The sequence below is a fragment of the Belonocnema kinseyi genome, chromosome 8 (assembly GCF_010883055.1).
Source record: "Belonocnema kinseyi isolate 2016_QV_RU_SX_M_011 chromosome 8, B_treatae_v1, whole genome shotgun sequence".
Taxonomy (NCBI): domain Eukaryota; kingdom Metazoa; phylum Arthropoda; class Insecta; order Hymenoptera; family Cynipidae; genus Belonocnema; species Belonocnema kinseyi.
The window spans coordinates 35,630,240-35,642,954 of record NC_046664.1 but is presented as its reverse complement, the minus strand read 5'-3'; the positions used below and the strand labels follow the sequence as shown (position 1 = coordinate 35,642,954).

Genomic DNA, 12,715 nt, shown 5'->3' with positions numbered 1-12,715 from the left:
GCACAGAAAACTTTTTTCCTACTCTCAAACTTTTTTCTGTTATTTGCCGTAAGCTAAATATTTGATCCGTACATGACCTTCCTGGCATAAACCCACTTTGGATTTCCTAAATCTTTGTTTCTGTTATTTTCATTACCCTACGAATAAGTATTTTTGAATATAGTTTACTTACAGTGCTTAATAAGCTAATCCCTCTGTTTTAGATAAAAAATCTTTTTCTTTTCTTATAAGAGTAACTCAAAAAGAATTGATTTTTCAAAAAAAGTACGTAAGACACTTTTTGCTAAGAATTCACGCCTTTATCGATTTCTGCAGTTATTTTCAACATTTCATTTACCACCACCTAGAAGGGGTGGCTACCATCCCCTGAGCAAAACCACACATTAGCACAGTATAAATTCTATTCTAGAGGGTGACATATACTTAATCCCACATTTTTATGAAAATCGGATCACCGTGAAAAAATTTTGAGGTGAAATCCCTCGTTTACTGTACTATGAATGAAATTGTAAATTGCGGCAGACTTAAAATTACAGAGGATAAAATTAAATAGCTAACAAAACTATTAGATACAGCATAGTAGAGTAGTACATTAAAATGAAAATTTAAGATTATTCAACCATAAAACAAAACTATTGACATTAAGCATTGGAGAGAAATGGGCAAGTAAATATATCAGATCTTAGACGAGTTTCAACAGAAAAGAAAGATTCGCTCCTCAATCCTCCTCACTTTACAAAATATATCATAGGGAGTTGAAAAAATAAATAAAATATCTCAAAATTAAAAATAATTCAGGTTGAATTCCAAAACAGTTGAATTTTTTCCAATGCATTCCACTGGTTTTAGAAAATTAGGGTAAATTTAGAAGACTGACGAAATTCGTAAGAATGTAATTGAAGGAAAATTAGAAGAATTCGTTGGAATTTCTAAAAAGACAAGGTGAATTAAAAAAAATAAAGTTAAATGAAAAAAAATCCAAAATATTCCAATGATTTCAGTGAAATTGGCATGCATTTAGAAGAATTAAAAGGAATATAAAAGAGTATCCTACAATTCCGAAGAATCCAAGGTAAGTTTAAATGACATTAGATTGAATTTATTAGAATTCAAAAGGATTCAGGTTGAGTTAAACACATCAAGAGAATTGCAAATGAGTTGAACAAAATTTAAGAAATTCCACTAATTTCAGTAAAACTCGAGCAATTTTTGAAGAATACATAGGAATTTAAAAAGCTAGAATGAAATTCATAAGAATTTAATTAAACAAAATTTTAAAAATCAAAAAGATGCATCGAATTGAGTAAAATGGGATTGAGCAGAGTTCAGGACGAATTCAACAAGGTTTAAAAAATTTTTTTAATAGTTTTCAAATAAAAAAAACCCCAAAGAAATAAATTAAATTCGAGAACATTAAGAAAAATGAGAAGAATTTGACCAAATTCATGAAAATTCAAGGTGATTTTTTCTTAATATTTAAAAAGTTCAATGAATTCATAAAATTTGAAATTAATTTAAAGAAATTCAGTATTTCAAGGAAATTTAGAGAAATAAATAACAATTTAAGATGGCCATAAAAAAAATTTTAAATCGACTAAATAGAGTAGAATTGATATAAATCCAGGTGAATTAAAAAAAAAATGCAGCACAAATTCGAAAAATTCAACAGAATTATAAAGAATTCGGGATAAATTAATAAGGTCGAAAATATGTAATCGATTTCACTAAAATTGTCGAGAATTTAGAAGAATTCATGGAAATTCAAAAGAATGTGATGAAATGACTAAGAATTAAAGGTGAGTTTAAACGATTTTAGGGTCAATTAAGAAAAATGGTTATCCCTTTCTTTTTTTAGAATTATTATTATTTTTAATTCCAAATATTACAATGATTTGAGTAAAATCTAAGTGAATTTAGCAGAATTCAGCGGAATTCAACAGGCAGATGAAATTCTTAAAAGCATTTGAAAAACAATTTTTTAATCAAAAAATTTCCAGTCAAATGAGTAAAATGGAATTCAACAGAATTCAGGACCAATTCAACCAAATTGAAGTGCATTAGAAAAATTGATACGAAAACCAGCAAATCAAATTTAAGTTAATTTAAGGAAATGTAAGGAAAATGAGAAGAATTAAATAAAATTCATAAGATTTCACGGTAAATAAAAAAAAATTTTTTTAATCAAAGAACTGAAGTTTTACTACATTAAAAATTGAAAATAAAATATTCCACTCATTTCAGTTAAATTGGCGTGAAGTTAAAAGTATTCAATGGAATTCACAATGATTTGACAAAATGCCTATGAATACAAGGTGAGATTAAACGACTCTAGGGTAAATAAAAAAAATTAATTTTTAACTTGAGTAGAACGGAGTGAAGTTAGAAAAACTCAAAAGAACTCGGCAGGGTTTTAAAACATTAACAGAATTCGAAGGAATTAAAAAAATTTAACAAAATTTAAGGTAAATGCAAAGTTAGTTGAAAAAAATTCCAAAAAAATCTACAATGTCACTGATTTTAGTAAAATTGGAGTAAATTTAAAAGAATTTAGGGGAATTTAATAGAGTTTGATCATATCCATTAGTATATAATTAAACAAAATGTCAAACATTAAAAAAAATTCAATTGAATGTAGTAAAATGGGATTTAAGAGAATTCCACAAAATTTAAGTGTATTAAAAAAATGCAAAGCATAAAAAACCCAAAGAATTAAATAAAATTCGAATGAATTTAGACAAACTTATGGGAAATGAGAAGAATGCGATGATATTCGTAAAAATTCAAAACAAATTAAATAAAATTCAAGTCAATTGATTAAAAATCAAAAATATTCAACTCATTTAAGTAAAATTGGCGTAAATATATAAGAATTCAAGAGAATTTAAAAGAATTTTAAAAAATTCTGAAAAAGTTAAGATGAATTTAAACAAATGTAATCTTTCACCTTTAATAGAATTATGTGAATTTATAAGAATTCAGCACAGGTTTAAACAACAAGAGGAATCCAAAGAATTAATTTTGTTTTAAATTAAAGGTAAATTCAAAAACTTAATTTTTAATTTACAGTATTACACTGAATACAGTAAAACTAAAGTGAATTAAAAAGAATTTAGGGGAATTCGCTAGCCTTTGATGAAATTCATCAGAATACAATGAATAAATTGTTTAAAATCAAGACTTCCATTGAATATAGTAAAATGGGAATTAACAGAATTCAGGTCGAATTCCACAAAAATTAAGTGAATTGAAAGAATTCAAAGAATAAAAAAAATCTGTAGAATTAAATAAAATTCAAGTGAATTTAGAATTCAAAAAAAATTGATAAAATTCCAAACAATTCAAAGTCTGAACAATTCCAAGATTAATTTAAAAAATGTAATCTTAAAGTTTTAATAGAATGAAGTGAACTTAGGAGAATTTCAAAGAATTCAGCGGGGGTTAAAACATCAAGAGGATTCCAAAGAATTCCAAAAATTAAAAAGAATTTCAGGTACATTCGAAATGAGTTAAAATTTTTTGGAATCTACACTGTTACACTGATTTTAGTAGAATTAAGAGTTAATTGAAAAGAATTTAGGGGAGTTCAATAGCCTTTGATGAAATTCACAAGAATATAATTAAACAAAATTTCAAAAATCAAACAATTTCCATGGAAAGTAGTCAAATGAGATTGAATAGAATTCAGATCAAATTTCACAATATTAAGGTGAATTGCAAAAATGCAAACAATAAAAAATTCGACGAATTAAATAAAATTTAAGTAAATACAAATGTATATATGTTCCACTCACTACAATAAATTTGGCGTGAATTTAAAAAAATTCAATGGAATTCAAAAAATGATAAAACAACTATAATTCAAGGTGATTTTAAACGACTTTAGAGTCAATACAAAAATTTAATCTAGAAGCTTGAATAGAATTAATTGAACTTAGAAGAATCCCAAAGAATTCTACAAGGTTTAAAAACATCAAGAGAATTCCAAAGAATTAAAAAATAAATAAAAATAATTCAGGGTGAACACCAAATGAGTTGAATTTTTGTTGCTTTAAATCTACAATATTCAACAGCTTCAGATTAAATGGGAGTGAATTTAGAAGAATTTAATTACTTTTGATAATATTCATAAGAATATAATTAAACAAAACTTTAAGTAAAAAAAGTTCGATCGTAAATATAGATAACGTAAAGATAGACGTATAGATACAGTAAATATAGATAACGTTAAAGGGAAATGAGAAGAATTCGATAAAATCCATAAAAAAATGTCTGATGAATACAACAAATATATATTCAAATAGTTAATTGAATTCATTAAATTTGGAATGAATTGAGACAAATTCAAGTGAATTCCAAAAAATTTAATAAAATGCTTAACAACTCAAGGTGGGTTTAAAATACTTCAGGGTGAATTAAGAAAACTGAAAAAATCCATTAAATAGAGCAGAATTGAGTGACTTTGGAAAAATCCAAATAAATTATTCAGGATATATTAATAAGATCCAGAATCCAAAATATTTCATTGATTTCAGTAATAATGGAGTGAATTTAGAAAAATTCAAGAGAATAGAGAAAAATTTGCTGAATCAAAAGTGAATTAAAAAGAATTTAAAATTAAACAAAGATGCATCGAATTAAGTGTGCTTCAAAGAATCCCACGCGAATTATAGAAATTGAAAATAATTTAAAGAAACTCAATAAAATTCATAAATCCGTAAATTCTCTTTAATTTATTGAAGAAAGTGACATAAATTAATCGTTTTAGTTAAAAAAAATGACTGTCAAGAATGTTTGATTTCAACGCCTAATACTAAAGTTATAAATTTTAATCACTTAGTAATTTCGATCAACTTTAAACGCCTTTAATTTTTAAAAGTATCCGGTTCGGAAATATATTATTAAAGACACTAAACTTTCATTTTTTCTATTGTAAATATTTATTTACTCACAGAATTTGACAAAACTCCTTTCCGAAGTACAATTTAATATTTCCATTGTTAAATATTGTATCTGCTCCTTGTTGAAAAATTTCCTTCATTTCTCAACTGTAAAAAAAAAGAAATTAAAATAATACTTGTCAATTATTGCAAGTGGGTCGTATATCAAAGCTGCCAATTGAAAAAAAATACTCACGAATGACAATTTCTTATTAGGAAACTTTTCCTTGAATACACATGACAAGGTTATCTCTTCAAGTGTGTCGAATGACAATTCATTCAGAAAATCTATTCGAAAGTATGTTTGTATCTAGTATTGATTACAACCAAATATTCGAGTGTTTCCATTAATGATACAAATGAAAAGAGATCTTTGAGGTCATATATATCCAAATTCTTAATAATTTCCGTGCAGACTAATAACCAGTGAAAATTGTCACTTCTGTAGATCTAATTGTTCCTTTCTGATAATCCAATTATCTTATTAAAAATGATGCGGTTGATCCCTGGGCTTCTTCTTGATCTGAATCCCCGTTTTTTAAACCTCAAATTTAATTTTGTAAAATATGTCCATAATCCTGATCTTATGTTTCGCCATCTGTTGGAAACTGGAAGGAGAAAAAATTAAGATACTTTTTTTATGAATATTTCAGAAGAGTTTCGTGAAAGTTACTCAAAAAAGGGAATCATTTGCAGTTACAAAATAACAAAGTAGAAAATAGTTATAATTGATTTATAAATAAATTAAATAATAAGTTACTTTCGAATTTACTTATATAAGCGGAAAGAGGATTTAAAAATATCAAGCCTCGGACTCAACTCAGACATAAAAATAAGTGTAGTGTCAAAAAATTTAAAAAATAGTGTGATAAAATTTGTCTCGTACTAAAAATCGGCGTATTCTCATCGCGCGCTGCTCGCTCGGCTCGCGAGTTTGAGCGCGCGTCTGTTGAATCTCATGCTTCGCACTCGAATATTTCTTCTTTGCATTTGGAATGCTTGAATAAAACTTTATCAACAAGATCTCTTTTAGATTGCAATATTTATACGCATCTTCATGTTCTGAATTTTCTACTCAATTAAGTATATTTAAAGATTAAGTTGCTCAAAGCTCTGTAGACTTTGAGGTGACACTTGCGCTACGCGCTCGATTTTTGATAGAAATTTGTAAATTTATATTTTCTGAACTACCCTAAAATAAATTTAAAAAACTACAATCCTTTTTTCAGACATTTTTCTCCATCTCGCGTTTTTATGTTAAAAATAGGATTTTTGTTTTAATATTATTTTTTATGGACAAAACAAAATACCCTACAAGTCTTCTTTTAGATGTTTTACGAATCTGCAGTTTTTTCGCGTAATATTAGAATTTTCGATTTTCTGCATACTACTTTCAACAACTAAAAACAAAATGACGAGTCCTATTAAAAAATCGTGCAGAGAAATTTTTTAGGATTTTTCAAAAGCTATAATTTCTCTTCGCGGAGAAAAATAGATGTTAGCACAGACTATCTAGATGTTAATAGGTAATATCTTAGCGATTTAACTATGGGACAGAAATCTAAATACTAAAGTAGAGCATCCGTAGATATTAAAAAGAAGATTTTAACTGACAATATCCAAGATATTAAAGGGCAGAATCAAAGATATTCAGAAATATTTTTTAATTGTGCAAAAATTACCTGTAAAACATGCCATTTTCTGTAAAATGCAAAAGAATGTTAATATCGTAGTCCTCTGTTTTGAAAATCCGAATTCTCAAGCATTCGCCTTTTTGCATAATTATGCGATTTTTGTGTTAAACAGATAACACATTGTTCAAGGCTAATATGAAAGATGCCTGTAGCTGAGTCCTCATTTTCTTGAGAAAATTATAACATATCCAAAAACATTTAATCCATTTTCCACCAAAACTTATAGTGCAATAGATATCCGAAAAACCACAATACACACGATGAAAGCTCAAGATACAGACAAAATCTTTTGTCGCCACGCCACACGTCAGCGACCTTGCTCCGATAAAATTCAGCTTTTTTAATATCTTAGATATTAACTGTTAATGTCACATATTTTATACTTTCAATATAAACAGATATTGCCTTTTAATATTTTGTATGTTGAATAGAAGATATTAGATAGTATGCCGTAATATCTATATATCATGGTTAAATATCAAAGTTTCTAATATCTGCTTAACAATATCTATTTTTCTCCGTGTTAAATACTTTTTTTCGTATTTTGCGTCGCTTGGTTCACAATTTCAATCTTGTGGTGTCCAATTTCGGACAATACCAATACTTTCTCAATCATAAAAGATGAGAATGTAATAAATTATAACAAAGGATCTAGCAGGATAAGATGGTCAAAACTGCCCCTGCGGCATATGAAAAACTGATTACACCATCATGTTCCACGTCAATCTCGGTCAATTCCTGAGCTAGAAAATTCTTTTTTTTCTTGAAATTGTAGAGTTTTTCAAGCCCTACAAAATGAAATCCTTTTAAAAAATTCTGGCCCACAAATATGTGTGAATTTTTTCAGATATTTAAAGTTAGTGGAACGCACCCAAAAAAATAAAAACCCGCATTTTTAAATATTTTTGACCATAAACAAGGTTCCAGAATCTCGCTAGCTATATTTTGCTACGTTCAAATACCTTTTTTTGTTATATTGTGCAATTTCGAAAAGAACAACATAGTTTGCACCACCATTGAACATTTTTTCTGGCAGTAAAAAGCGGCAAAAGTCGATAGAACCTGGAATTTTTCGGAATTTTGACCGTCTATGAATCTCTACATGCTTTAAATCATCTTTTCGCTATTCTATTATCTACTTTTATTTTATTTGGTTCGTACATTTTATTATGATGGGGAAAAAGGAAGTTCCTTCACGTCAAATAATTTTTTTATCTGCAAAACACGTTAAACATCGGGTAGCAACCCGTTTTTTGGGCCTTCGACGACGTTCAAGTCCCTCACACTTTCCAGAGCGGATTCCTAATGTTCTAAATCCTTTTTCCTGCCTTGGTTCTATAATATTGCAATCGCTGAATTTACAAACAAAGTATGAAGTGTATCTTTATAACTTAATACATGACAATAATCTGATATCAAGTAGACTGAGGGGTCAAACCGCTTTATTGAATTTGTGACAGAATTCGGAAATAGCTACAGTAAATTCAATGAATATTTTAAGATTTATTTATAGTTATAATAGTATTTCTTATCTACTAGATGTAAAATCAAATCAAATAGTTAAACAAAAAAATCTATATATTAATGTAAATATAATTCAAACTTAACTGTTAAAAAAACTGTGTAACTTACTGATCCACTTTGGCAAACTTTTAATAAATCATCAATACCTTCAAATTAAAAAAAAGTGGTACCTTTTTATCCATTCACTGCAAGATAAACTCAAAATGACTGATGAAATGACATGAAATATTTGTATAAAGATAAATTCACTAATATTCAAGGTGCAAATCGATTTTCCGAACAATGATTTTAATTATTAATAAACTCAATTTGAAAAATGCAATGCCAGATTTTGAAAACTTGTAAAGTTTACTTACGTCATCCAAACTCGTAAAGCACGATCGATATCGTGACTTTTATTGGTTATATAAACAAAATTGATTTGAAAAACGCAATATTGTAGAATCAAGGCGTAAAAAAGTATTTGAAACATCAGGTATCCGGCCTGGAAAGTGTGAGGGACTTGAACGTAGTCGAAATCCCAAAAAACGGGTTCCTACCTGATTTTTAATGTTTATTGCAGATAAAAGAATTATTTGACGTAAAGTAACTTCCTTTTCCCCCATCATAATAAAATATACGAGCCAAATAAAATAGAAGTAGATAATAGAATAACGAAAAGATGATTTAAAGTATGTAGAGATTCATAGACGGTCAAAATTCCAAAAAATTCAAGTTTCTATCGACTTTTGACGCTTTTTACTGCTAGAAAAAATATTCAATGGTGGTGCGAACTACTATATTGTTCTTTCTGGAATTGCACAATATAACAAAAAAGGTGTTTGAACGTAGCAAAATATAGCCAGCGAGATTCTGGAAACTTGTTTATGGTAAAAAATATTTAAAAATGCGGTTTTTATTTTTTTGGGTGCGTTCCATCAACTTTAAATATCTGAAAAAATTCAAACATATTTGTGGGCAAAAATTGTTAAAAAGGATTTCATTTTGTAGGGTTTGAAAAACTCTACAATTTGAAGAAGAAAAAGAATTTTCTAGCTCAAAAATTGACCGAGATATCGGCAAAAAACTGAAAATCACATTATACAGTCTGTAGGAACGGAACATGAATTGTAAGTTCTGAAAATTTGTTTTTTCGGGTACTTTTTGACGAGGAACAACATGGTGTAATCAGTTTTTCATATGCCGCAGGGGCAGTTTTGACCATCTTATCCTACTAGACCCTTTGTATATTTTATTTCGGCGAACAACTTTTGTTTATCAATTCGTTTTCGTACCTTTTGTCGTTTTCCACAATCTTTTCATTTTTATTTTTAATATCATTTTTGACAAAGAAGTGATTTTTTACTAATTTGTAACTTTTTTTTGGCAACACAATTTTTTTTATTCATCTTATTTCGGATGTTGCATAGTTTGACCACAAAATGGAGTTTTTGATTTTTTATTATTTTTTGTACAACCAAAATTTAAATTTTCGATTTTTCAAGAATGTCCAAAAAGTTACTACGATAATCTTGTAGGTCTTTCAAAAAGCAAAGTCTTTCTTCTCTTCATTTTTGTTTCATATTGTGCTTTGTTTGGCTTCAAATTTGGATTTTTGATTGATTTTTAAAATTTTATAAATGATATAACCCTAATAATTTTAATTTTATTGAAAAAAGCTGTACATAACATTTTTTAATCCAAAAAAATAATCCCAAACATTTTGAAAATGCTCTTTTTGAATTTTTATCCAAAATGACTGGTTAACGAACTCGTCCTACCTTTAAGGACCTAAAAAAGTGTGCCAAAGATAGATTTGATCCCTTCATTTTTGTACAGTTATCGTGTTTACGGGCGGCCGCACAGGGGGAAAAAGTAAATTTTTTGGTTCAAAATACGATTCCGGCTAAACCTGTGAACCAATTTGGATGTTTTTTTAAACCTGATAACATTTTTAAGAAAGTTGACGAGTCTGATTTTTAATTTATTTTAAAAAATTTTTATAAATAAATAAATATGACGAAAAAAATGGCCATTTTTTTCTATTTGACGTTCCTGGTGTTCGTCAATAATAGGAAATTTTTTATGATTGCCGACGTTTCATAGATTTACATTATATAAAGATATTCTATCATGATACAATAAACAAAAAAAAATTATAAACAAATTATTTGTTAAAAATGTGTTCTCTATAATTTGCAATAATTTAACGTTTTTTAAAAGGTATATTGCAAGAAATTTAAATGGAAACAATATTTCAATGAAACAAATGTCAACATACGAAATAAGATGAATGAAAAAAATTGTGTTGCCAAAAAAAGTTAAAAATTTGTAATAATCACTTCTTGATCAAAAATGACATTAAAAATAAAAATGAAAAGTTTGTGGAAAACGACAACCGGTACGAAAACGAATTGATGGACAAAAGTTGTTCGCCGAAATAAGATATACAAAGGGTCTAGCGGGATATAATGGTCAAAACAAGAAGTTTTGAATAGAAGGAATGATTGAACAATACATTTAATAATTGTTATGAATAAATTCTATAACATATGTAAAGTCGGGAAACTCACGAGACTGTTAAAAAAATATGAAATTTCTGAACTAATTATGAATGTTGCTGAAATTAAAATGAAGTTCTTAATTAAAAGGAGTGACTTAAAAAAAAACAATTTTTCGTCAACAGATGACTCAACAATGCATTTGTGTATTAAATTTGTTTTAAAAAAATTCAAATTTATCAAATATTGATGGATATTGTTAAAATTATCATGAAGTTCCCAATTTAAAAAACTGGCATAGAAAAAAAAAGAATTTTTTCGTCGATAAGTGCTCGAATAATGCATTTGTTTCATAAAATCACCAAATTCAACAACAAATTATGAATTTTTCTAAGATATCATGAGGTTCCTAATTTGAAAAAAAGTAAAATCGAAAAAAAACGAATTTTTTTGACGTCAAATGCCTGAATAATGCAATTGTTTATAATATTAATAAGAAGAGTCTTAAGAGAATTTTTTTTTATTAAAATATTGTTTCCATTCAAATTTCTTGAAATATAACTTAAAAAAACGTTAAATTATTGAAAATTATAGAAAACACATTTTCAACAAATAATTTTTTTATAAATTTTTTTTATTGTATAATGTTGGAATATCTTTATATAATGCAAATCAATGAAACTCGGTGATTACAACAATTTTACTATTATTGACGAGCACCGAGAACGCCAAACAGAAAAAATTGTCATTTTTTCGTCATATTAATTTATTTATAAAAAAATTGAAAAACTAAACTAAAAATCAGGATCGACAACTTTCTTTGAAATTTTATAAGCTTAAAAAAAATCTAAATCGGTCCGCAGGTTCAGCCAGAATCGTATTTTGAGCCAAAAAATGTAAGTTTTCTCCACTGCGGAACAGCCGGCCGGCAGGACAGACAGACGCTATCGTAAAAACTCTATTTTCGGATTCAGGGGGTCTCAAAACGTGGAGATCCGTTGGAAAACTGTAGTGTCAAATTTCGGACAATTCTAATACGTTCTTAATCATAAACGATGAAAATGTGAAAATGAAATACAATAAGCGTTGAATTCAGAAAAATTAGTAATTTGTATTCCTATGCATACGCGATTTTTCCTCTGTCTAAAAATACCCCAACGGGAACAGAATAAGTGCGAATCCTATTCCTCTCAATCGACTTCGTGAAATTTAATGAAAGCATTTATGTAACCTATTTTTATTCTTAAATATTTTTATAACGTATAAATTCGCAAAATATTCGAACTTATATTTATTTATATTACAATCATTTATTTAAAAGTTGAAAAAATGCATGTGTCCTTTAAGGGTTAATTTTAATCAATTCAAGTCCGCCTCTCTAGAGTTAAAATGATTTTAGTTAACATATTTAAATATATTTCTTTGATGCCTTTTTAAGAGATTGTAATATTGTACATTGTAATTTGCGGTTTTTGCCACAGTTAACTTATCTAAAAAATTAAATTGTTATTGTTAATTTGATTAAATATTGTGATTGAACATGGAGGAGGAATGAGATTTTATGGTTTCCGATACAAAACTTTTATTGGTAAAATCACCCTACTCTATTTTATACATAATATTTGCCCTGAGCTAAACTTATTTAAAAACAACTCTTTCCCTGGTAGAAATTGCCTCTTTATACCTCAACTAAATATTGGCTGTTACAAGGCGGCAGCCAGATTTTCTAGCTGGAAGAATCTAGGCTTTCCGTTTGCTGTCCCTCGACAGGTTATTGTCGTATGCTACTTGTCTTACATTACACAGGCCCACAAAAAAAACAAAAGTGTCTGTGCAATTGACCAGACCTTTATATTCTTATGTATTTTTCGACGCTGAATCCGAATTTGCAATAAAAAAGTAGGGTCCAGCTACTTTTTTATGGGGTTTTGATCGAAAAACCTCATTTTTTACGGTTTTTTCATGTTTTTTTGTAAATAAAAAAAATAAAGAAAAATTTTATTTTTTTGACTTCAGAATCGAATTCTACGGGAAAAAATACATCGAAAACCATGTTTTGATTTTTTTTACAAAAATTTCA

General features: G+C 27.7%; 1 long non-coding RNA gene across 1 annotated transcript in view; it reads right to left on the bottom strand.

Moving 5' to 3' along the window:
* Positions 1-4,948: 4,948 nt before the first annotated feature.
* The window catches only part of LOC117178900, a 27,781-nt gene continuing 20,014 nt past the window's right edge, over positions 4,949-12,715 (bottom strand). The window contains exons 2-3 of the long non-coding RNA XR_004467837.1: positions 5,134-5,545; positions 4,949-5,045 (exon numbers count right to left, since the gene is read on the bottom strand). This is a non-coding gene — a long non-coding RNA (uncharacterized LOC117178900). The remainder of the gene's footprint in view (positions 5,046-5,133; positions 5,546-12,715) is intronic.